Genomic DNA, 26,086 nt, shown 5'->3' with positions numbered 1-26,086 from the left:
ACCAAACACAGAAATAAATCTGCAGCTCAGAAGTGCACACATGGCAATCAGCAATTGCAAGAGAAGCTTGCATGAAGCAAGTTGCAGAGTGTGACTTGGAAATCTTAGCAATTTTGTAAAAGGTTCACAAGGAAACCATCTCAAGTTCTGAAGTAGTGCCTTTAACTTATTTTCAAAAGATGCATAAGAAAACTGGTTCAGTTTCAGATGAGGCATGTTTAACAGACTTCTGACAGAGTCACAGGCAAGTAAACACAAAATTATAAACCAGATGGAAAAAGAAAAGTCACTGACCGTCCCGCGGTCGCAGTTCACAGAGGCTGTGGTCAGGTCTGTGATTGGAGCAGGCTGGTGAAGATCAGGAATGGCGGCACTGTCTGTGTGTGGGTGAGCTCCCCCCTCTGGAGTCGCCACTGGTGGAGACACCGGGTGCAGAGAGATTCCTTCAGCAGCCAGCGAGGGTGAAGCAGAGGCGGAGCACGGTGAAGCCACGATGACAGTAGGCGAGGGTGAGGCAGCAGATGGACATGATGTCACCAGCGAGGTGGCCACGGTATATGCGGAAGCAGAGTCTGAGCAGGCTGTTGGTGGCAGCAAAGCTGGACCGACTGTGGGAGCATCGATCGGTGGATGAGACAACGCAGCGCGCGCCGTGGCGAATTCTGCCGCTGCTGACGAGGTGCGCGCCGTGATGATTCCAATGTCTGTCAGTGCAGTGAGAGCTGAGACAAAACTGGCATCAGGAGGCGGGGCGCACGCCGTGACCAAGGCCGGGCACACAGGAGAAGTGGGCGGCTTGACTTGCTCATGAGGAACAGGCTCCTCTGGGCTCCATGATGGCGTGACTTCTCCTGATGGCTCTATCTGCGATCTCAGTGGCGGGTGATCAGCTGATCTTGGAGGAGTGATCGTAAAAGAGGGTTCGGGCAAAGCTAGAGCCGAGGTGATCTCTGATGCTGGAACTTGAGGTTCAGGCTGTGGTATGCGCAATCTTCGTGGCGCCGGCACTGGAGTGACAAGTGCCGGAAGCACTGTGGAGCGAGTGACTGGGACGAGCGGCTCCGTGGGATCTGGATGCGACATTCTGGACACCACTGGATTTCTCCGTGGAGCTGGCTTTGGAGGTGACATCTCTGGAACAGGAGACATGAGGTAAGCGGCCGGCTTTGGTGTTATGTCGTACCAGGGTGGAGCGAGGGCGGCGTCTGAAAGAGTAATGACGCGCGGCTCCTCACAACAGGTGGCGGTGAGCTCGGACTCGAACAAAAAGTCCATGGGATCCACAATGCAGGAAGGGGCCTTACCCTGCTTAAACATCGTTTTAATGTCTCTTAGTTCTGGGAATGTGATTAACAGCTCTGGCTCAGCTAGAAAGATTTGATCGAGAGCTGAAAAAATGCGTTGTTTTCTCTGCTGACTGTGGCAGTCCTGATAATCAAAAAATAAGTCTTGTATTTTGAATGACGTAGCCATGTTCTGCAAAGCTAATTGCTCTGACTCTGAGTCTTCGTCCTCATCCAAATCTGTCCAGTCTAACTCGTTTTCATCATCCTCAGACGGCATGTAGGCCTCAGGTTGCTTCATCCAATCTGGACGCTTCTGAAGACAAAAAACGTCATCCTGGCTCAGAAGCTCTGGGAAATAATCAAACAGCCATGAATTTGAATTCACTACATTCCAGGCCTGGTCAAGATAATCAAATTTCTCTCCAGGGATGTAACAGTCCCAAAAACAGACAAAAAAAAAAAAAAAATGAGAGATCAGAAAAAATCCTCTTTATCACCTCAATATCTGGGGGTACGGCAGCAGTGTCCTTGGCAGGAGTGGAGTCTGCGGAGTCCATATTCTGGCCAGATTGTACTGACAGGACGGGCGGGAGCCCATCACTAGGAGCGGCTGGACCCGCAATACAGACTCCCAGACTTGACTTAGGTGTAAGAGAAAACGTGGTCTTTATTTCAGGCACAGGTTCGGTACACATGGGTTCAGTCAGCGTGGCAGAGGTACAAACGGGATCAGGCTGAGACGCAGTCATAAACAAGCAGGGGTCAGAGGCACAAGCAAACACCGACATCCAGGATGAAGCGAGAGGCATGGTCGAAGAATACAGAGCAAGGTACAGAACACGGCAAGACAAAAATCAGGACTGTGAATGGGCGCTGGAAAGTGTACGAAGACAACAATCTGGCGGTGTGCTGTGAGACTGTAAGGGCTTAAGTAACAGGTGCTGTGAACAATGTGCAAGTGCAGACTAATTAGGTAACAAGGTGCAGGTGTGGAGGGAAGATTCCAGGAGGTGTGGATAGTAGACAAAGGTCAAACACTGTGCAAGACAGTGAGGGAGGACAACACAAGGTGGAATGAAGAAAAGACACAGATTTGTGAATCGGTGTCAAGAGTGTGACTAAATGAAAACACAAAGCAGACAGAGTTAAAGAGAGAGACAGGGACACATGGCAGGTGCAGAGAGAACTTAATCAACTGGCTGTGAGAGATGAAGACAGGAATGCAGGTGCAAAAAGCACAAGTGAAAGTAGCGATACAGGTTCAGTGAACACAATCAAATATGAGTGAGGGACAAAGACATGATGGAAGGTGCAGGGGTGTGGAGTGGAAACAAATGGCAAAAACAGAACAGACCTAAAATAGAAATCAAGGGCAGAATATAATACAATGACAAACCAGGCATGAACATGAGAACTGAAAGAAAATATTACCAAGACAAAACTAAACTGGAACTGACTAAGAAACCAAAGCGGCTAAACAAATTTACAAATAAAACAGAGACTGTGAAAACAAAACCTGACACAAGAGAACCACCTATAACAGAACAGCAAAAATAGGCAGATGATAACTAAATGAAGAACCATAAAAACACAGACTGACTGAACAAAACCAGAATGGAACTGAAACATGACTGAACTATAAAGGTAACAAAGAAAGAAAGTAACAAAGCAAAAATAGAACACATGATGAAGGTAACAATTAATAAAACAAAGCCGGGGCAGAAGGAGCAGAACCAAATAAAGAGAGAAAATAAAGATCGAAGCCTGGAACTGGGCCGGGCATGACACTTCCTACTTTTAAACTCTGATAAGACTGAAATGATGGTTCTTGGTCCAGTGAGACATCGGCATCAATTTGACCAGTTAATGCTCAGCCTCGGCTTATGTGTCATGCATCACATGACAAAGTGAGGAACCTTGGGGTAATTTTTGATCCTTCATTGTCCTTTGGCCTCCACATTAGAAATATTACTAGGACTGCTTTCTTCCACCTGTGAAATATAGCGAAGATTCGTCCCATCCTGTCTATGGCTGATGCTGAGACCCTGATCCATGCATTTATCTCTTCTAGATTGGACTACTGCAATGTTCTATTTTCTGGTTTACCGCAGTCCAGCATTAGGGGTCTCCAATTGGTTCAAAATGCTGCAGCCAGACTTTTGACACGTAGCAGAAAGTTCGACCACATTACACCCATTTTGGCATCCCTTCACTGGCTTCCTGTCCCAGTGAGATCAGATTTTAAGGTTCTGCTACTAGTCTATAAAATTATTCATGGACTGGCACCCTCCTACCTAGCTGACCTAATTAAACCTTATGTACCGGCCCGGGCTTTACGTTCTCAGGGTGCAGGACTACTGTGTGTCCCTAAGGTGAATAAGAAGTCTGCGGGTCACAGAGCTTTCTCTTATCGTGCCCCTGTTCTGTGGAATGATCTCCCTGCTTCAATAAAACAGTCAGATTCTGTGGAGACTTTCAAGTCCAGATTTAAGACGCACTTATTTTCCCTTTCATATGGCTAGCATACTGGTACAGTTTTGTTTTACGCTTTTTACTCTTTTAATTCATTTTATTAGTAATTGGAGCGGGCCGCGGCCTCAGCTTTACCTAAATTCTGGGTCTTTTAGTGAAGTTTAGGGCTAGCAGCCAGCGATCAGCTTAGTATTTCTCTGTTTTTCTTGTTGTTTAATGCTGACAAATTATACAGTATTTCTTGTCTTTCTGATGCCTGATTCTGTTTTTCTCTCTCTGTTTAAGGTGCAGCTCCATCCAGAGATGGGAGTTGTGTTCGTGTTGGCGATCCTCCTGTCCTGTACGCCAATAGCATTTCTTGTATATTTGTCCGTGAATTGTTCTGTGAATTGTTCTGTAATTTATGTTTTGTAGCATGGCCCAAGCAGAGGGTCACCCCTTTGAGTCTGGTCTGCTTGAGGTTTCTTCCTGAGAGGGAGTTTTTCCTTACCACTGTTGCTCTGGGGGTTGGTAAAGGTAGACCTTACCTGTGTGAAGTGCTTTGAGGCAACTCTGTTGTGATTTGGCGCTATATAAATGAAAATAAATTGAAATTGAAAAAAATTAAGCAAAAATAAAACTGTTTCTTTTACATGGCATGCTCTGTTTTACTTCACATTATGACTTAAGAGCACCCACAATATTGTTTTAAATACACCCATTGTTCACCTGCTAAATTTTCAACAAAAAAAAGACAAACAAATGAAGGATAATGAAAACTCAGGTGGTGGGTGGATGAATGTGTAATTAAAAGTGGCTTGCAGAACAATATACGAAACAAAAAAGTCTGCTACTTGTTCAGTAAACATAAAATTATCTTACTTTAGTCTTTCACATGGCATTCGCACCATGTTTAACATATCAGTCCATTTATTGAACTTTCAAAATAAGAACAAAAGCATAATGAAAACCATTAAGTAAATACTGTCAGTAAGGAGGCGTGAGCTCCATTTTAATTCCAGGCAAGTTATTGATTTGTGTGCATAGAAGTTCAAGAAACAGGTGGAATATGCCGGAAAGCTGCGCATGTTGGCAAAGCCACAAATGGAGGACCAAGGGAGACAATATTTCCTTCCATAAGTAAGTTGTTTTGGTTCTTCTTGTCACTTTGTCCATGATATTTGGATGATAAACAGCTGTATGTCTCCTGCCGTACCTGTGTCGCCCGATGACACGGACCATTAACTCTTCACTTATGTCTAGTTGATATTTTCCACTGCTAGACCAATGTCTAGTTAAAATACTTGTCGCTAGTGATTAAAATTGTTCAACAAGACTGGGATTTTTTTTTTAAATTTGCACCTTAAAATAATGAGATTATAATGACCCGCGCTGTGCCGCTCACAGTCACACCCACACATAGAGATGTGTACACACACCACTGACTTCATGAATGAAACTCGGTCAATAAAGGATAATTGTGTAAAAAAAAATATATATATATATATATATATATATATATATATATATATATATACAAGGTCTATTAGAAAAGTATCCGACCTTATTATTTTTTTCAAAAACCATATGGATTTGAATCACGTGTGGCATGCGAGAGTTTTTTCACGCCTGTCCGTTACGTCATTCGCCTGTGGGCAGTCTTTGAGTGAGAGTGGCCCACCCTCTCGTCGATTTTTTCATTGTTTAGGAATGGCTCAGAGACTGCTGCTTTGTTTGATCAAAATTTTTTCAAAACTGTAAGGCACAACTGAGTGGACACCATTCGATAAATTCAGCTGGTTTTCGGTAAAAATTTTAACAGCTGATGAGAGATTTTGGTCTGGTAGTGTCGCCGTAAGGACGGCCCATGGTGCCTGACGGCAATCTGCGCTTCGAGGCGGCAGCGTCTCGCCGTTTAAAGTTGAAAACTTCCATATTTCAGGCTCTGTTGACCCAGTAAGTCGTCAGAGAACAGAGAACTTTCAGAAGAAGTCGGCATGTGGAGTTTATTCGGACATTCCATTGTTAACGGATATTAGAAGAAGTCGGCATGTGGAGTTTATTCGGACATTCCATTGTTAACGGATATTTTGTAATGAAAGAACGTGCGGGCAGAGTCACATGTCGGGCCGGGGTCGCGACAGGAAAAACACCTCCGTTGGAAACCTTAACGGGCAAGTTGGAACATGCCCAAGCTGTTAAACAATTTCTCAGTTACTCACTTGTTGAAAGCCATCAAAAGCCGCCTGAATTTTGGTTTTCAACACGGAGGTGTTTTTCCTGTCGCAGCGCACACAGATGACGACTCGGCGAATTTGCGCGCATGTCTTTCATTAAAAAATGTCCTTAAACAGTGGAATGTCCGCATAAAGTCCTCATGCCGGCCTCTTCTGAATCTTCTCTGTTCTCTCACGACGTCCTGGGTGAATTAAGCCTTAAATTAGGATGTTTTCAGGTCGAAACAGGCCAACGACAACGCCTGGAAGCGCTGCGCGATGTCCCGCTCCATGGGAAGTCCTTACACTGACAAAAACACCCCATAATCTCTCATCAGCCATTAAACTTTTCAACGAAAACCAGCTTAATTTCTCGAATAGTGTCCACTCAGATATTCCTCACAGGTCCAGAAAAAATTTTGATAAAGCAACATGCGCCGTCTCGAGCAGCGTGTGAAACAAAGGAATTCAGCCGAGAGGGCGGGACCACATCTCACTCAAGGCCTGCCCACAGGGAAATGACATCACTGACATGCGTGAAAAAACTCACGCATGCGCACGAGGGATCAAGCATGATTGGTGTAATCACACGTCATTCAAATCCATATAGTTAAAAAAAAATAAAAGTGTCGCTTTCTTATCTAATAGACCTCGTATATATACAACCCGTGGCAAAAATTATGGAATCACCGGCCTCGGAGGATGTTCATTCAGTTGTTTAATTTTGTAGAAAGCAGATCACAGACATGACACAAAACTAAAGTCATTTCAAATGGCAACTTTCTGGCTTTAAGAAACACTATAAGAAATCAGGAAAAATAATTGTGGCAGTCAGTAACGGTTACTTTTTTAGACCAAGCAGAGGGAAAAAAATATGGAATCACTCAATTCTGAGGAAAAAATTATGGAATCATGAAAAACAAAAGAATGCTCCAACACATCACTAGTATTTTGTTGCACCACCTCTGGCTTTTATAACAGCTTGCAGTCTCTGAGGCATGGACTTAATGAGTGACAAACAGTACTCTTCATCAATCTGGCTCCAACTTTCTCTGATTGCTGTTGCCAGATCAGCTTTGCAGGTTGGAGCCTTGTCATGGACCATTTTCTTCAACTTCCACCAAAGATTTTCAATTAGATTAAGATCCGGACTATTTGCAGGCCATGACATTGACCCTATGTGTCTTTTTGCAAGGAATGTTTTCACAGTTTTTGCTCTATGGCAAGATGCATTATCATCTTGAAAAATGATTTCATCATCCCCAAACATTCTTTCAATTGATGGGATAATAAAAGTGTCCAAGATTTCAATGTAAACTTGTGCATTTATTGATGATGTAATGACAGCCATCTCCCCAGTGCCTTTACCTGACATGCAGCCTCATATCATCAATGACTGTGGAAATTTACATGTTCTCTTCAGGCAGTCATCTTTATAAATTTCATTGGAACGGCACCAAACAAAAGTTCCAGCATCATCACCTTGCCCAATGCAGATTCGAGATTCATCACTGAATATGACTTTCATCCAGTCATCCACAGTCCATGATTGCTTTTCCTTAGCCTATTGTAACCTTCTTTTTTTCTGTTTAGGTGTTAATGATGGCTTTCGTTAAGCTTTTCTGTATGTAAATCCCATTTTCTTTAGGCGGTTTCTTACAGTTCGGTCACAGACGTTGACTCCAGTTTCCTCCCATTCGTTCCTCATTTGTTTTGTTGTGCATTTTCGATTTTTGAGACATATTGCTTTAAGTTTTCTGTCCTGACGCTTTGATGTCTTCCTTGGTCTACCAGTATGTTTGCCTTTAACAACCTTCCCATGTTGTTTGTATTTGGTCCAGAGTTTAGACACAGCTGACTGTGAACAACCTACATCTTTTGCAACATTGCGTGATGATTTACCCTCTTTTAAGAGTTTGATAATCCTCTCCTTTATTTCAATTGACATCTCTCATGTTGGAGCCATGATTCATGTCAGTCCACTTGGTGTGCAACAGCTCTCCAAGGTGTGATCACTCCTTTTTAGATGCAGACTAATGAGCAGATCTGATTTGATGCAAGTGTTAGTTTTGGGGATGAAAATTTACAGGGTGATTCCATAATTTATTCCTCAGAACTGAGTGAGTCCATATTTTTTTCCCTCTGCTTGGTCTAAAAAAGTAACCGTTACTGACTGCCACAATTTTTTTTTCTTGATTTCTTATAGTGTTTCTTAAAGCCAGAAAGTTACCATTTGAAATGACTTTAGTTTTGTGTCATGTCAGTGATCTGCTTTTTTTCTACAAAATTAAACAACTGAATGAACATCCTCCGAGGCCGGTGATTCCATAATTTTTTGCCAGGGGTTGTGTATATATATATATACAAGGTCTGTTAGAAAAGTATCCGACCTTTTTATTTTTTCAAAAACTATATGGACTTGAATCATGTGCGCTTGCATCAGACAAGCTTGAACCTTCGTGCGCATGCGTGAGTTTTTTCACGCCTGTCGGTTGCATCATTCACCTGTGGGCAGGCTTTGAGTGAGCACTGGTCCACACCCCTCGTCGGATTTTCATTGTTTAGGAATGGCGGAATGACTCCCGCTTTGTTCCATGAAAATGTTTTCAGAAACTCTGCCAGACAGCCAGATGGAAACCATTTGGAAGATTCAGATGGCTTTTGGTGAAGATTCTATTGGTATCACACGGATTAATGACCATTAAAACTGGATTAAAAAACGGCCCACGGCGGCAGAAGGCGCACCACGCCCCGAGCGGAACGAGCAGATCACTTCCAAATTTAAGGCTCTGTTGATGCAGGACGTCGTGTGACTAGCAGAGAAATGCGGATGGATTTGCGTGTCGGGATGCAGCCGCTCATGGCGCGGGACAAACAACACCTCCGTGTTGGAAGTCTCACAGGACAAGTTGGAACATGCCCAGCTGTTAAACAATTTCTCAGATACTCACTCGACTGAAAAGCCACCGAAAGCCGATTGAATCTTACGAATGGTTTCCAACACGGAGGTGTTTTTTTGTTGAGCGTTTTTTTTTTTTTGCCGACGCGCGAAATCCTCTGCACGTCTTTCATTACAAAATCTCCTGTAACAGTGGAATGTGCTGCAAAAGTGCTATCTCTAGCTCTCTTGCCATTTCTGTGGTAGTCACACGATGTCCCGGATCAACACAGCGTTCAGTGTAGAAATGATCTGGTCGTTCCAGCCTGTCAATGGCCGCTCGGTGCGCCGCACGTCCTCCGCTGCTGTGGGCCATCTTTAAAAAGGTTTTAACACTCCTTAATCCATGTGACGCCGACAGAATCTTCACCGAAATCCATCTGAATCTTTCGAATGGTTTCCAACTGGCTGTCTCTAACAGTTTCTGAAAAAAATTTCATGGAGCAAAGCGGCAGCCTCTCAGCCATTTCCCTGACAATAAAAATCCGACGAGGGGGTGGACCAGTGCTCACTCAAAGCCTGCCCACAGGCGAATGAGGCAACCGACAGGCGTGAAAAAACTCACGCATGCGCACGAAGGTTCAAGCTTGTCTGATGCAAGCGCACATGATTCAAATCCATATAGTTTTTTAAAAAATAAAAAGGTAGGTTTGGGAATGTGTGTGTTGTCAGAGTAAGTTTAATACTTTCCTGACAGAATTTAATGTAATTTAATTTTACTGGCTCGATATCCAGGTCAAAATGTTTTACATGTATTTTGCCAGCATTTTTCTGAGTGTGTTCAGTCACAAATCTCCATTGAAGTCAAGACTTAAAACCTATTTTTATTCTCTTTTTTATGAGTAGTTTTTATTTTGTTATGTTTTATTCTGTTACTTCTGTTTTTAATTAGGTATTTTAATTTTTTTTTTTTTTATGTTGAACTGTTCTGTGTGAGGCACCTTGAGACGGCTTTTGTTGTAATTTGGCACTTTATACACTGATTAAATTGAGACTGAACAACATTTTATTGAGTCTTAAAGTAAATAAATATGAAATTGGTTACTGGATCCTTAAACTCTGGACATAATAAACTCTACATGGTGGATCCTTGATCTCTGGACATAAACAGAAATAAAATCTGTTTGTTTTTGTCAAAAGCATTTCCTTTCAGACATTATTATTGGCATGAATGTCTTCCCATACCTATGAGTTGAGCTCTTGCAGATGTGCTGCAAGTCAGGTTTATAAAGAATGCAGGACGTCTCATTTTGGGAGGAAAAAACGTTTTAGTCAAATGTAGTTTATTGTCTGTATTGCAATGTCTGTAAGAGGAGTAATTTTATTTAAAGCGGCAATTAGTTTTCAATCAATCAATCAACTTTTTTCTTATATAGCGCCAAATCACAACAAACAGCTGCCCCAAGGCGCTCCATATTGTAAGGCAAGGCCATACAATAATTATGAAAAACCCCAACGGTCAAAACGACCCCCTATGAGCAAGCACTTGGCAACAGTGGGAAGGAAAAACTCCCTTTTAACAGGAAGAAACCTCCAGCAGAACCAGGCTCAGGGAGGGGCAGTCTTCTGCTGAGACTGGTTGGGGCTGAGGGAAAAAACCAGGAAAAAGACATGCCGTGAAGGGGGGCAGAGATCGATCACTAATGATTAAATGCAGAGTGATGCATACGGAGCAAAAAGAGAAAGAAACAGTGCATCATGGGAACCCCCCCACAGTCTACGTCTAAAGCAACATAACCAAGGGATGGTCCAGGGTGACCCGATCCAGCCCTAACTATAAGCCTTAGCGAAAAGGAAAGTTTTAAGCCTAATCTTAAAAGTAGAGAGGGTATCTGTCTCCCTGATCTGAATTGGGAGCTGGTTCCACAGGAGAGGAGCCTGAAAGCTGAAGGCTCTGCCTCCCATTCTACTCTTACAAACCCTAGGAACTACAAGTAAGCCCACAGTCTGAGAGCGAAGCGCTCTAATGGGGTAATATGGTACTACGAGGTCCCTAAGATAAGATGGGACCTGATTATTCAAAACCTTATAAGTAAGAAGAAGAATTTTAAATTCTATTCTAGAATTAACAGGAAGCCAATGAAGAGAGGCCAACACGGGTGAGATATGCTCTCTCCTGCTAGTCCCCGTCAGTACTCTAGCTGCAGCATTCTGAACCAACTGAAGGCTTTTTAGGGAACTTTTAGGACAACCTGATAATAATGAATTACAATAGTCCAGCCTAGAGGAAATAAATGCATGAATTAGTTTTTCAGCATCACTCTGAGACAAGACCTTTCTGATTTTAGAGATATTGCGTAAATGCAAAAAGGCAGTCCTACATATTTGTTTAATATGCGCTTTGAATGACATATCCTGATCAAAAATGACTCCAAGATTTCTCACAGTATTACTAGAGATCAGGGAAATGCCATCCAGAGTAACGATCTGGTTAGACACCATGCTTCTAAGATTTGTGGGGCCAAGTACAATAACTTCAGTTTTATCTGAGTTTAAAAGCAGGAAATTAGAGGTCATCCATGTCTTTATGTCTGTAAGACAATCCTGCAGTTTAGCTAATTGGTGTGTATCCTCTGGCTTCATGGATAGATAAAGCTGGGTATCATCTGCGTAACAATGAAAATTTAAGCAATACCGTCTAATAATACTGCCTAAGGGAAGCATGTATAAAGTGAATAAAATTGGTCCTAGCACAGAACCTTGTGGAACTCCATAATTAACTTTAGTCTGTGAAGAAGATTCCCCATTTACATGAACAAACTGTAATCTATTAGACAAATATGATTCAAACCACTGCAGCGCAGTGCCTTTAATACCTATGACATGCTCTAATCTCTGTAATAAAATTTTATGGTCAACAGTATCAAAAGCAGCACTGAGGTCCAACAGAACAAGCACAGAGATAAGTCCACTGTCCGAAGCCAAAAGAAGATCATTTGTAACCTTCACTAATGCTGTTTCTGTACTATGATGAATTCTAAAACCTGACTGAAACTCTTCAAATAGACCATTCCTCTGCAGGTGATCAGTTAGCTGTTTTACAACTACCCTCTCAAGAATCTTTGAGAGAAAAGGAAGGTTTGAAATTGGCCTATAATTAGCTAAGATAGCTGGGTCAAGTGATGGCTTTTTAAGTAATGGTTTAATTACTGCCACCTTAAAGGCCTGTGGTACATAACCAACTAACAAAGATAGATTGATCATATTTAAGATTGAAGCATTAAATAATGGTAGGACTTCCTTGAGCAGCCTGGCAGGAATGGGGTCCAATAAACATGCCGATGGTTTGGACGAAGCAACCAATGAAAATAACTCGGACAGAACAACCGGAGAGAAAGAGTCTAACCAAATACCGGCATCACTGAAAGCAGCCAAAGATAACGATACATCTTTGGGATGGTTATGAGTAATTTTTTCTCTAATAGTCAAAATTTTGTTAGCAAAGAAAGTCATGAAGTCATTACTAGTTAAAGTTAATGGAATACTCAGCTCAATAGAGCTCTGACTCTTTGTCAGCCTAGCTACAGTGCTGAAAAGAAACCTGAGGTTATTCTTATTTTCTTCAATTAGTGATGAGTAGAAAGATGTCCTAGCTTTACGGAGGGCTTTTTTATAGAGCAACAAACTCTTTTTCCAGGCTAAGTGAAGATCTTCTAAATTAGTGAGACGCCATTTCCTCTCCAACTTACGGGTTATCTGCTTTAAGCTACGAGTTTGTGAGTTATACCACGGAGTCAGACACTTCTGATTTAAAGCTCTCTTTTTCAGAGGAGCTACAGCATCCAAAGTTGTCTTCAAAGAGGATGTAAAACTATTGACGAAATACTCTAACTCCCTTACAGAGTTTAGGTAGCTACTCTGCTCTGTGTTGGTATATGACATTAGAGAACATAACGAAGGAATCATATCCTTAAACCTAGTTACAGCGCTTTCTGAAAGACTTCTAGTGTAATGAAACTTATTCCCCACTGCAGGGTAGTCCATCAGGGTAAATGTAAATGTTATTAAAAAATGATCAGACAGAAGGGAGTTTTCAGGGAATACTGTTAAGTCTTCTATTTCCATACCATAAGTCAGAACAAGATCTAAGATATGATTAAAGTGGTGGGTGGACTCATTTACTTTTTGAGCAAAGCCGATAGAGTCTAATAATAGATTAAATGCAGTGTTGAGGCTGTCATTCTCAGCATCTGTGTGGATATTAAAATCGCCCACTATAATTATCTTATCTGAGCTAAGCACTAAGTCAGACAAAAGGTCAGAAAATTCACAGAGAAACTCACAGTAACGACCAGGTGGACGATAGATAATAACAAATAAAACTGGTTTTTGGGACTTCCAATTTGGATGGACAAGACTAAGAGACAAGCTTTCAAATGAATTAAAGCTCTGTCTAGGTTTTTGATTAATTAATAAGCTGGAATGGAAGATTGCTGCTAATCCTCCGCCCCGGCCCGTGCTACGAGCATTCTGACAGTTAGTGTGACTCGGGGGTGTTGACTCATTTAAACTAACATATTCATCCTGCTGTAACCAGGTTTCTGTTAGGCAGAATAAATCAATACGTTGATCAATTATTATATCATTTACCAACAGGGACTTAGAAGAGAGAGACCTAATGTTTAATAGACCACATTTAACTGTTTTAGTCTGTGGTGCAATTGAAGGTACTATATTATTTTTTCTTTTTGAATTTTTATGCTTAAATAGTTTTGAAGTTATTCATTCCGAGTGGACTCTGTCTCAGCAGAGAGTTTGAAGCTGTGCCAACGGAACGGAGGACGATTCTCGTTTCTCGACTGCAACAAGACCAGAGTCCCAGTTAGTGACTTTAATCCACAAAAAAAGTGACTCATGATATTTTAATGGCTTTCAGAGGGGTTAAGAAGCGGACTTACCGCTTCTGAAGAGCAGCGAATCAAAGAGCCACGAGCCATCACGCTTCAAAGTGGAGTCGTGCTGCAGAAACGGTTGATTACAGACGCTGCGTAAAGGTGCAAAATTATAGCGTAATGGGCCATAATGCAAGTCTGCAATACCTAGAACCCTGGATAATATCATAAAATGCATTAAAATTGTAATCCTGCGAACTAATCCCTATTTTTACTAACTATACCTGTAATCTGAATACGTCTTTTTTTCTGTAACTGTAGCAGAATACAGTTACCTTTTTTTTTGTATCCTAATTACGTAACGCCGTTACATGTATTCCGTTACTCCCCCTGCCTGATTGTAAATTGAGTTAGACCAGTGGAATTTAGCTCAGTCAAGGTTTTGGTTCACTTTATTTATTTCATGATTTCATAATGTGTCACAAAGGTGTGCTTGAAAAACATGAGTCCCTCAATGAGGAATGACTTAGTGGTGTTTACTGGCTGTGCTTTATCCTTCTTGTTTAGTTCTAAGCATCACTGAGCTCATTAATGTTTGTGGATTAAGTCATGTGGGGTACTCCATCCCCCACCCTACCCCACCCATACACACACACACACACACACACAGACAGACACAGAGATTTAGCACTGTAACACTAATCCAGGTTGACTCAAGATAGGATGCTCCATGAAATCCCAATTTACAAAATCAGGAAGCTTTTCATGGAAATAAATGTACATCAGTTTCTTAGGATTTGTAGGTATTCATTTTTGATTTTCATTGGAACTAATGCTTCATAAAATGGCACAATTGTCATAGTTGGTTGTGCTTAGAATTTGATTGATTGGTAAACTGAATGACAGCTTATGCCCAATCAGGAAAAGCAGAAATAAATAGGGAAAATAATATAGAAAATTGTCACTTTTTTTTTTTTTTTTAGTAATAAGATATAATTCATGCACAGCATGTCAGGCTTACTGGTACAGCATGGCTGGACACAAGTGCAGGATTCAGAGTTTAATAAATGTTCAAGCAGGGTTCGATACGTCTTCAAGAGAACAGCACAGCACAACAACTGGAGTGAGACTTGACGGCGTGGTGTTTCAAGTAATGGAAAAAACCTGCTGGATTTAATGTAATATCCACATATAACGCCGACAACGATGGATTGCATCAGGGATTTAGAAAACTACATCGATCACTACTACCAGGCCTGCTGTTCAGACATGGCTTCTCCGGTACACAAAGACGACAACAACCCGTGTAAACGTAAGAAAAAGGATTCCTCTACAGACACAGAGGATCTCCAGACAATGGAGGTGGAGGTAAGTGTGCTCCGTTCCATCAACACGAAGCTGGATTTGCTCATGACGTTACACACGGAGATTCAAGACATTCAGGTAAGCCTCAATTTTGTGTTGGGAAAGTGTCAGTACACGGACCCACAACAGGGGGCGCAAATGAACGGACAATGGAGAAAGTCAAATAACAAGTCTTTACTGTTGTGAACGTGCACAACGAATACAACCAATCACGAAATGGACAACAGTCAATTCACAAAAGTGTCGTGTGGGCAGGCTCGAAGATAGGAGACGCCTCTCCAAGGTAAGACCCGAACCACACGGCTTCCTCCGCCACAGGACCCCGGAAATACTGGAGCCGCCAAGTCCCGAACTCCCAGGTGGCCACTGCCTCCGCGTGTCGGACCTGGTACTGCTGGCGAGGAACAAAGAACAGTTAGATGGGGACGCGTTTGCACCCAAGACTCCGAACAGCAGGGAAGTTACCTCCACCTCTCGTTGGAACAGTAATCCACAAGCTATACACTAATCCAAAAGGATACACTCCGTCAGCTTTGATACGTTACCTCGTAGGTAGAAACGATATCTCGGCAATGAGGTGGAGGTGCCGTCCTGCTGATATACCCCACAGATGATTGCCGTCAGCTGTCTCAGGTGATGGGTGACAGCTGTCACCGTAGCTGCTCACGTGAGGCGGCGGCGCCCTCTGGTGCCTGGAGCCCGCACTCCAGGCAGGGCGCCCTCTGGTGGTGGTGGGCCAGCAGTACCTCCTCTTCAGCGGCCCACACAACAATTTTGCATATGAAAAAATAGAACGGCTGGAGTCTGAAAATAAATCACTTAAAGCATCAGTGGAGTTATTAACCAAAACAACAGACACGTAACCAATGAAAACAAGAAGAAAAATGAAATAATACTGGATATTCAATCTAGGACATGCATGACAACTTAGTTTTCTCAGGGATACCAGAAAACCCTGCCTCAGATGATCCAGAAACCCTCTTAAAAGACTTCATGGTTTCCAAACTCAAACTTCTGTTGACAACATCACTTTCCATCGTGTGCACAGACTGGGTGGACCCAAGAGCAGAAGACCTTGGCTCATCATTGCCAAACTGGAACATTAAAGCATAAAGACCTCATTAAAAGCAAAGCCAGAGAGCTCAGAGGGACCAACTTTGGAATAAACGACCAGTTTCCAAAAGAAATCGACTGCAGAAAGATTCTTTACCCAATCATGTAAGAGCACAGACAGAATAATGAATGCGCATACTTGGTTGTAGATAAACTGTACGTATATAGGTGGTCAGTGTATCGGAGTCCATCCACAACCCCTTGGCTCTTCTGAGGATGTCCGCAGTCTTAAGATGGATAATTTAAACACGCTCCCACTGCATGCAGTCTCCCCTTAAACTACACACGCACCTTAACTTGCTTACACTCGTTACACTCAATCTGAGGTGTAATTTATGTTTTATGTATGTCATACTTGTGTCTGTTTGTCTTTTTGGAGAGCCTTTTCAATATGTAGTATCACAGTTCTTTTTTTCTTTAATATGCATCCTCTAAAATTGGTGTCATGGAATATATGTGGCATTTGCTCACAGGCAAAGAAGGTAAAAATCACAAATCACATTGCAAAACTAAATGCAGATATTTGTCTACTACAAGAAACACATCTATCTAAAGCAGAGGAAAATATACTGACCGGCCCAATATTTAGTCAGTGTTTTTCAGCTTGTTATAACAGCAGACAGAGAGGAGTAAGTATATTAGTTCATAGAAGAGTTCCATTTATTCTTAATAACTCGGTGACGGATCCTGAAGGTCGGTATATAATAACCCAGGCAACTATTGCTAGTGAAATATTTACAATTGTTAATTTATATGCTCTCAACAATGATGACCCAACCTTTTTTCATTTCAGATTTCTAATTTAATGGCCAATTCGGCAGTCATCATTGGAGGGGACTTTAACATTGCTTTAAACCCGTCTGTAGATCGCTCCAGTTCTCCAACATCTGGAGGACTTTGGTTTGGTGGATAGTTGGAGAATGAAAAATACATTGACAAAGGAATACACATTTTCTCTCCTGTATATCAGTCTCATTCTAGAATTGACTTGTTCCTTTCTAGTAATTCTGTAACTCCCAAAATTAATTCTAAAGTTCATTCCATCACCATCAGCGATCATGCTCATGCTCCTGTGTCACTCTCCATACAAATAGAATCCACTTTTAAACCATCTCACTCATGGCGCTTTAACACCTCACTTTTAAAGGACTGTGAATTTGATAAAATCATAAGAAGTGAATGGGCAGACTTTATAGAAAGAAATGACTCTCCGAGTGTTTCTCCTTCTTTGCTATGGGAAACAGGAAAAGCAGTAATTAGAGGGAAAATTATTTCATATTCTTCTTATAAAAATAAAATGGATTAGAAATATATTAGAAAATTCTAATTAAAAATTCTAAATAAATTCTAAATAAATTAGAAAATGACCTTGAAGAAAAAATTAAACATTTAACAAATAAATATGCTGTGGACGCAAGCGATCAAACTTTGAATTAAATAATGCAAAATTCCAAATTGACAATATTATATAAAAAACAAACAGAGTCTCTCATTCAACGACTTAGATACAATAATTTTGAATATAATAATAAATCAGGTAAATTTCTGGCAAAGCAACTACAACGCAATAAGGAAAAATCAAGGATAACATCTATCAGGGATCAAGCTGGAAACTATACGCAGTCACCACAGGAAATTAATCAGATATTTAAGAACTACTACAGCAATTTATAGTCATCAGAGAATACACCTAATCCAGTAGATATCCAGTCATTACTCGACAATCTAAACCTACCTCAGCTATCAGCACACAGATATATTAGACACACCTGTTACTATCATAGAACAACATGCAGCTTTGAATAAAATGCCTAACGGCAGGGCTCCGGCCCCAGATGGTTTTCCTCCTGAATTCCTGAAAAATGTTGGCAGATACTGGCTGCATGTCAGGTAAAGGCACTGGGGAGATGGCTGTCATTACATCATCAATAAATGCACAAGTTTACGTTGATATTTTGGACACTTTTCTTATCCCATCAATTGAAAGGATGTTTGGGGATGATGAAATCATTTTTCAAGATGATAATGCATCTTGCCATAGAGAAAAAACTGTGAAAACATTCCTTGCAAAAAGACACATAGGGTCAATGTCATGGCCTGCAAATAGTCCGTATCTTAATCCAATTGAAAATCTTTGGTGGAAGTTGAAGAAAATGGTCCATGACAAGGCTCCAACCTGCAAAGCTGATCTGGCAACAGCAATCAGAGAAAGTTGGAGCCAGATTGATGAAGAGCAGTGATGCCGGTAACGCGTTACGCGTTACTCTAATCTGACCACTCTTTTTTACTAACGACTAATCTAACGCGTTAATCTTTCCAAATCAGTAATCAGATTAAAGTTACTTCTCCAAGTCACTGTGCGTTACTATTATTTTTGCATTGTGGGTCGATAGCAGCATTAAACTTGGTCCGTGGGCAGGAGGTCGGGGGTTCAACTGAACTGCCCACTTTAAGCGAGCTGCGAGCTTTTCATCCATGGTTTTCTGCAGCAGGTCGTCCTCACCTCTTAAAGCACGGTGACAACAGCACACCTGCACTGATCTTTACAAAGACATTTTCATGTTTTTTCCTCCTTTATTTAGAATTCTGAGCTGAGCCGCTCCGTATCTGGTCGTTAAAAACAGCTGATCCTCCGCAACGCGTCAACAACTAACACTATTTTCCACTCAAATGCACCTAAACTCTCTTTCTGAGGACAACATGATGTGAAAACGCAATAAAACTTTCTTACCTGTAAATCTGGTCATGTTTTCTGCATAAATAAATGTTATCCATTCTTTGTGCTCAAACGCCAAAGCAGGGGCAAATCTAGATGGAATGGGGCGTGGGTCAAGGATGTGCCCCCCCCACACACACACACACACACACACACACAACACCCCTAGATTAAAGGTCCAGTTTTGAAGCCTTTTTTTTACTATAACTACTAATACTACTTATAATAATAATTTCGACAAGTAAAATATTTAGAGAGAATTTAAATGTTACAAAAATGTTAGAAAGAATTTAATAGTTACATTTCTAAACAATGTAGGCTAGAAATTGCAAGTTTTACTGTTACAGTGCTGTTAACAGTTAAATATGAGATCAAGAAAGAGGTCTTTATTTTACTTTTTATAAAACAAGTATTTATTTTCATTGAAGTCAAGAAAGGGTGACTATAAAGCGAGTTTTGGCTAAACAAGTATCATTGTCATGTTGAGGTGGCAGAGGGTTGTTGTCGACAGCTAGGGAAAGTAACTAAAAAAGTAACTAGTACTGTAATCTAACTTAGTTACTTTTACAACTGAGTAATCAGTAAAGTAACTAAGTTACTTTTTCAAGGAGTAATCAGTAATCAGTAATTGGATTACTTTTTCAAAGTAACTGTGGCAACACTGATGAAGAGTACTGTTTGTCACTCATTAAGTCCATGCCTCAGAGACTGCAAGCTGTTATAAAAGCCAGAGGTGGTGCAACAAAATACTAGTGATGTGTTGGAGCGTTCTTTTGTTTTTCATGATTCCATAATTTTTTCCTCAGAATTGAGTGATTCCATATTTTTTTCCCTCTGCTTGGTCTAAAAAAGTAGCCGTTACTGACTGCCACAATTGTTTTTTCTGATTTCTTATAGTGTTTCTTAAAGCCAGAAAGTTGCCATTTGAAATGACTTTTGTTTTGTGTCATGTCTGTGATCTGCTTTTTTTCTACAAAATTAAACAATTGAATGACCATCCTCCGAGGCCGGTGATTCCATAGTTTTTGCCAGGGGTTGTAAATTAGGAGAGCTGGCCCATTTGATCTTCGCCCCACTCACTGACAAAATCTGTAATGATTATTAGGATGGATAGCAACTATCAAAATGAAAATATTACCACAAATTAATTACCTCTTTTCAATGATTCCATTCAAACCCACAGTCAAAGGGTTTCAGTCTTTAGATTCGGCCATTTCAAAGTTTTACTGGAAAGATAAAAAAGCTAAAATTAGTCTAGCTACTATTCAGAAAAATAAATCTCAAGGGGGTCTGGAAGCACAGATTTTCTACATTACTATCTGGCTAACCAGATACAGTACTTGATTAAATGGATTCATCCCGATCCAGTCCACAGCTCCTGGATTGAATTAGAACAGTTAGAATGTAACAACATCAAACTCTCAGATTTACCCTTTATTACTACTTCCATTAAACGCCATAAATGTTTTAAAAATCTGTTGATTTCTTCCACTCTGACTGCCTGGTGGAAAACTTTAGAAATTACAAACTCACTAATGGAAATCTGTATATATGCACCTATTTGGCACAATCCAGACTTCAAGATCAGTAAAGCGACTCTTCATGTCAACACATGGGAACAGAAAGGAATCACACACCTTCATCACTGCTTTCAAAATAATAGCTTCATGTCATTTAATAATTGATTCAGAGGTTTGGAATTATAGGAGGAAATTTTATTCATTACTATCAAGTAAAGCGCACAGTGATGTCAAAAATTCAGACGCATCAGTGTCCACCACAACCACCCGCATTAGTGACAGACATCAAGAACCTCCTCCCAATAAAGAAAACCTTGTCTAAGGTATATAAGTTAATATCATGCGTGGACACTGCTTTACATTTACCCAGTTTAAAATGGGGGTTGGACTTCCTCCTGACCTCTGACCTTGACCACTGGACACAGATTTGTAAAAACACATTTTCAATGATAAAAAATACCAACTTACAGCTCATCCAATACAAAATTCTTCATAGAACACACATTACACATTATAAGATGTATAAAATGGGCTTTTCAGACTGATGTTTGCTCACAGTGGGCCTCATGTATCAAAGTTGTGCACTTGTGGCGTAAATTTACGGTGTAAATTTGAAGTACACCAAAGTTGCCGTGACATGTATCAAGCAGTGCGCACCTGCCCATTTCCAGCGTACGCCTGACGTGACCTTGATAAATGCGGCGGGTGAAAACAATCGTAATTATAATAAACACGCCCATAAATATTCAGACTCCGCTTCAGACACACCCTCATTTTACGACATGGAAGCCAGGAAGACAGCAAAGAAAAAGAACTCCACCAATCACGATGCGTGCCAATAGAGCGTCAAAAGCGGCTGTCGTATCAATTGTGTTGTAGTATAATCAAAAAAGTGTTACAGTGGTCCCTCATTTATCGCGGGAGTTACGTTCTAAAAATAGCCCGTAATACGCAATACCGCTCTGGAGAAAAAGGCGAGCAGCGCTTTCTTTGCAGTCAGCGCTGTGACCACGGATCGTGCTCGATAGACCAGCAATCCCGCAAAAGCGGGATTTGTATTGATTATTATGTAGTATAATCAGGAAAGTGTTATTTATGTAACATATGCATTGATTTGTATAATGGCACTGTTTATCATGTTGATCATTTTCATTTTTATGTGGATTCCAGCGCTGGTTCATTTTGGTGTATAATTTACGCCACCTCTCAACCTGGTGCATATTTTCAGCGCAGCATACGCCAACGACCACATTGATAAATGCCAAGTAGCGCAGCCGTTTTGGCGTACACCCCATATACGCTCAAATATTGCCGTACGCACGTTGATACCTGAGGCCCAGTGTAAGCTAAACACCACTGATACCTATTATCATGCTTTTTTGGCTCTGCTCACCTGTCCAGTGTTTTTGGTCAAAACTCACTGAAAAATTGTCCTCCATCTCAGTATATTAGTGCTATCTCCTTATCTCCTAACTTATGTTTGCTTGGAGACACTACAATTATTGAACTGCCAACTAAACAATCTAATACTATACTTGTAGCACTAACTATTGCCAAAAAAACAAGTTTGCTGAATTGGAAAAATAAACAATCAATCAATATTAACCAATGGTCAAACCTCCTTATTGAATATATAATAATATATAATGGAAAAAATAGCCATTTCATTAAGAAACCAATTACCACAATTTAATGAAACATGGTCCTTATTTATCAATTCATTAAATTTGAATTGGAATTTGGAGGTCTAAATTTTTTTTCTATTTTCTTTTCTTTTTGCCTGTTAGGGAATGCCACTCTTGCACCTGTACTGTATTAATATCAGATGATGACTTGTTACTATTATTATTGACCTATTGACTTTTCTCTTGTGCTGCAGATCCAGGTTGCAGTTCTTTGGGATACTCTTGCTGTCAGAGATTAATACTGTGTTTATGTTGTTTGCAGGGCAGTCTGTGGCGCAGCTGTACGCTGCAGCCTTCCACTGTGATCTCCATCCACCACTCCTGTCCTGCCATTTTAATGCACACACTTTATTTCTACATATTTAGAAATAATAATAATTTAAATAATAATTTAAATTGATCGTCACCTCACACAGATCTACAGTGACCCTGGAAAAGAGCTGCAGCTGGGAAAATGCAACATCCTCATAGATCCCCCTGAACCAGAAGTACAGTTTGACTTGTCGGAGCTGCAGCTGAAGGAAGTCAGAGAAGTCGTCCACAAAGCAAGGACAAAATCTGCACCAGGACCGAGTGGCACTTCATACAAAGTGTACAAGAACTGTCCTAACTCCTACTGCGACTGTGGAAAATCCTGCGAGTTTTCTGGAGAAAGGGAAAGATCCCAGATCAATGGCGAGTTGCTGAAGGGGTTTGGATCCCAAAGGAGGATACCTCCTCTAAGCTAGACCAGTTCCGCATCATCTCCTTGCTGTGTGTTGAGGCAACAATCTTCTTCAGTGCCATTTCCAGGAGGCTGTGCACCTACCTGAAAAATAACACCTATATCGACACATCAATCCAGAAGGGCGGCATTTCAGGAATGCTGGGCTGGGTGGAGCATAATGGTGTGGTGACACAGCTAATTTGAGAGGCCAGAGAGTACAAAGGTAACTTGGCAGTGCTATGGCTCATCCTGGCAAATGCATTTGGCTCCATTCCACACAAGTTAGTCCGGCTCACCCTGATAAAACATCATGTCCCTAGTAGGTGCCGAGACCTCATCGCTGACTACTACAGCAATTTCAGGATGAGGGTCTCCTCTGGGTCAACAACATCTAGTTGGCATAAGGTGGAAATCGGCATCATTACAGGGTGTACCATTTCTGTGACACTGTTCTCCCTGGCCATGAATACGCTTACTAAATCTGCTGAGCCAGAGTGCAGAGGGCCCCGAATGTATTCCGGACAACAGCAGCCACCCATCAGAGCGTTCATGGATGACCTCACAGTCACGACAGAATCAGTCCCAGGCTGTAGGTGGATTCTGAAGGGACTTGAGAAGATGATGGAGTGGGCCCGGATGCAGTGTAAACCTGCCAAATCAAGATCCATGGTGCTGAGAAAGGGAAAGGTGGAGGATAAATTCCGGTTTAGTACCCAAGAGCACATCTTCAGCTGTTGTACAATGGCACTTGGAGAAGGACGATACCGGTGGAGGCATGATCAAGTCCTTAAGACCGTCGCTGAAGCTATCAGCACTGGGCTGGTGTGGGGAAAGCAGTTCCGTCCCTCCAAGAAATCCATCGCCTTTGTCAGAGCTGGGGAGTAGGCAGGCCCGGTGAGAAGATCACAGGCAGGTATCCTGATGTCTGCTAGAGACCGGCTGCTGCTGGTGGACCTCGAACGGCAGCTGAAGTTCCCCAGCCACATTGCTGTCACCACCCTCTGACCAGACATTGTCCTTGTGTCAAAGTTGACCAGGCAAGTTATGCTACTGGATCTCACAGTTCCATGGGAAGATTTCTTGGAGGAAGCATTTGAGAGGAAGTGCTCTAAGTATGCGGGGCTGGTCAGCAATTGTCAGCAGTCTGGATGGAGAACGAGATGCCTCCCAGTGGAGGCCAGATGCAGAGGTTTTGTCACCCGTTCCTTTGTCAGAGCCTTTAAGAGTTTAGGCATAAAAGGAGAGCGAAAGAGGAGAGCCATCCGCAACACCATTGAAGCAGCAAAGAGGGCCTCAAGATGGCTGTGGCTCAAGAGAGGAGAACCATGGAGTCGTGGTAGCTAGTTAGCCACGTGGATACAAGCTGGGGTCTGATCAACCCCAGCTGGGTTGACTGGTTGAGGGTGTATGATGGTGAAAGACCCGAAACACCCAATGATTCAAGGAACATCGCTGATGATGTGTCTAGTTGTTGTGCTGCTGCTTCACTCCCCCTCCCTTCCTGTTTTTTTTTCTGGCTGACTCATGGAGCTGAATGGACTCACCTGACTGCAATCAACCACACCTGTATATATACCTCTACTCCTCACTCACTCAGACGCCGGAAACTCAGTTGCCTTCAGGATTTTGGACTCAATCAGCCTGGTCAGCCATCTGGTCCTGCTCTGGCTCAGCTCCATTTACCTCAGTTGGAAGTGTACCCTCACTGCAGTACCCTGGCTCGTCTCTCCCTCCTCCAGTGCTTGGTTCATCTGTGCATTCAATTCAGTTCTATATTCACTTACTAATAAATTGTTATATTTTTGCTATTCCCGGTCTCTTTTCCTGCAAACGAGTTCTAACCTCTGCCTTGGGTGTTTTCACCATAACACCAGTAGCATCAGTAGATGTATTTACACAGCAGTAAACACACTCACAAATTTAGAGTCGGGGTCACTAGGCAGTGGTAGGTTTGCAGGGCAGTTTGTGGTGCAGCGGTGTGCCACGGCCTCTCACAGAAATCTGCCACCTGCCGTCTCCTGCCCTGCTTTTAATGCAACACTTTATCTTTGCTCACTTAGGGAATGGCATACAGCAAGGGAGATTAATTATAACAACTATGGTGGGGTTGGTAGGTAGGGTGAGTATGGCATGTGAGGTTGGCCCTGAATGGCTGTGGATCTCTGGGGCTCTGGGACGGGGGGTCTGCCTCACCGGTTCTGCCGTGGTCCCGGGGCCCTGTTCTGGGGCTGTGGGGCCCGGGGTCCCATGGCCCGTTGGGGGGGGGGGGGGTGGCGGTGGCATGTGGGTCTTGGCACTGGGGGGGGCTGATGGCTGCTGGGGGGTTGGGGGCCGTGGTCTCCATGGGGTGGTGTCCCACCTCGCTCGGGCAGTCTTCTGATCTTGGGCTTTGGTGTCTGTGGTGGGGTCTGGGGTGGGGGGTGGATTGGGGGCTGGGGGAGAGTTTGGAGGGGTCCTACTGGCTATGCTGGGGTGGACTTTGGTGTTGAGGGAGCCTCGTGTGCTTCCTGGTCCTGGGGGTTGGGCCTTGCATCTTGTCTGGGGGCCGGGCCCCACCCTCGTATGGCTCAGTGGTCCCTGCCCATCCTTTGGATTCATTTGTGGTGGCTCCTTTGCCCCCGTCTTTGCCGCCACTCACTCCCGCCCCCATTAGTGGGCTTATGTTGGCACCCTGCATGCTCACCTTGGGTATGGGGTTGCTCCCTGTGCCTCCGTGGGGTATGGGTGCTGTCTGGGGTGCATTCCGGTACCGTCAGGTTGCTCCCCTGTTGGTTCACTGTGCTGCCCGGGTAGCTCTGGGAGCTGCCCTTCCTTGCCCCTGTGCCCTTCTGCTGCCTTTTCTCCTGGTTTCTCCTGGGGCCCTGCATCCTGGACCCATTTCCATCGTTGCTTGCGACCGGCTGTATGGCTTCCAACGTGCCGGAGTGGTCCATGTCATATGGTAAGGTTCTGTACTTTTGTCTTGGCCCAACACACCAGCCACAGTAGTGACCGGATATGTAGCTGTGATCTGGGTCTCTGTGTGTGGATGGCTGCGTGTTTGTGGCCATCACCACAATTTGGTTTTGGGTGCTCTCAAGGGGATCAAGACTCTGGTGTCCTAGATTAGGGTATAGATGCTCACTAATTGGATAACAGACTGTTGCTGTCACTGTTTGTTTATGTGTGGTTGTTTGTCCTGGTATGTTTTATGGTTGGGGCCTCGTCTCCTTGGTGTCTCACTTCAGTTACTGCCTTCACCACTTGTCTTTCATTATT

The 26,086-nt window shown here is 42.5% G+C and overlaps 1 pseudogene; it reads left to right on the top strand.

The window, feature by feature from the left end:
- Window positions 1–26,086, top strand: part of LOC117503440 — a 41,018-nt pseudogene that overhangs the window by 6,099 nt on the left and 8,833 nt on the right.

This window comes from Thalassophryne amazonica, chromosome 2, assembly GCF_902500255.1.
Source record: "Thalassophryne amazonica chromosome 2, fThaAma1.1, whole genome shotgun sequence".
NCBI lineage: Eukaryota > Metazoa > Chordata > Actinopteri > Batrachoidiformes > Batrachoididae > Thalassophryne > Thalassophryne amazonica.
The sequence above is the reverse complement of the archived record's forward strand: the minus strand, read 5'-3'. Positions and strand labels throughout refer to the sequence as shown.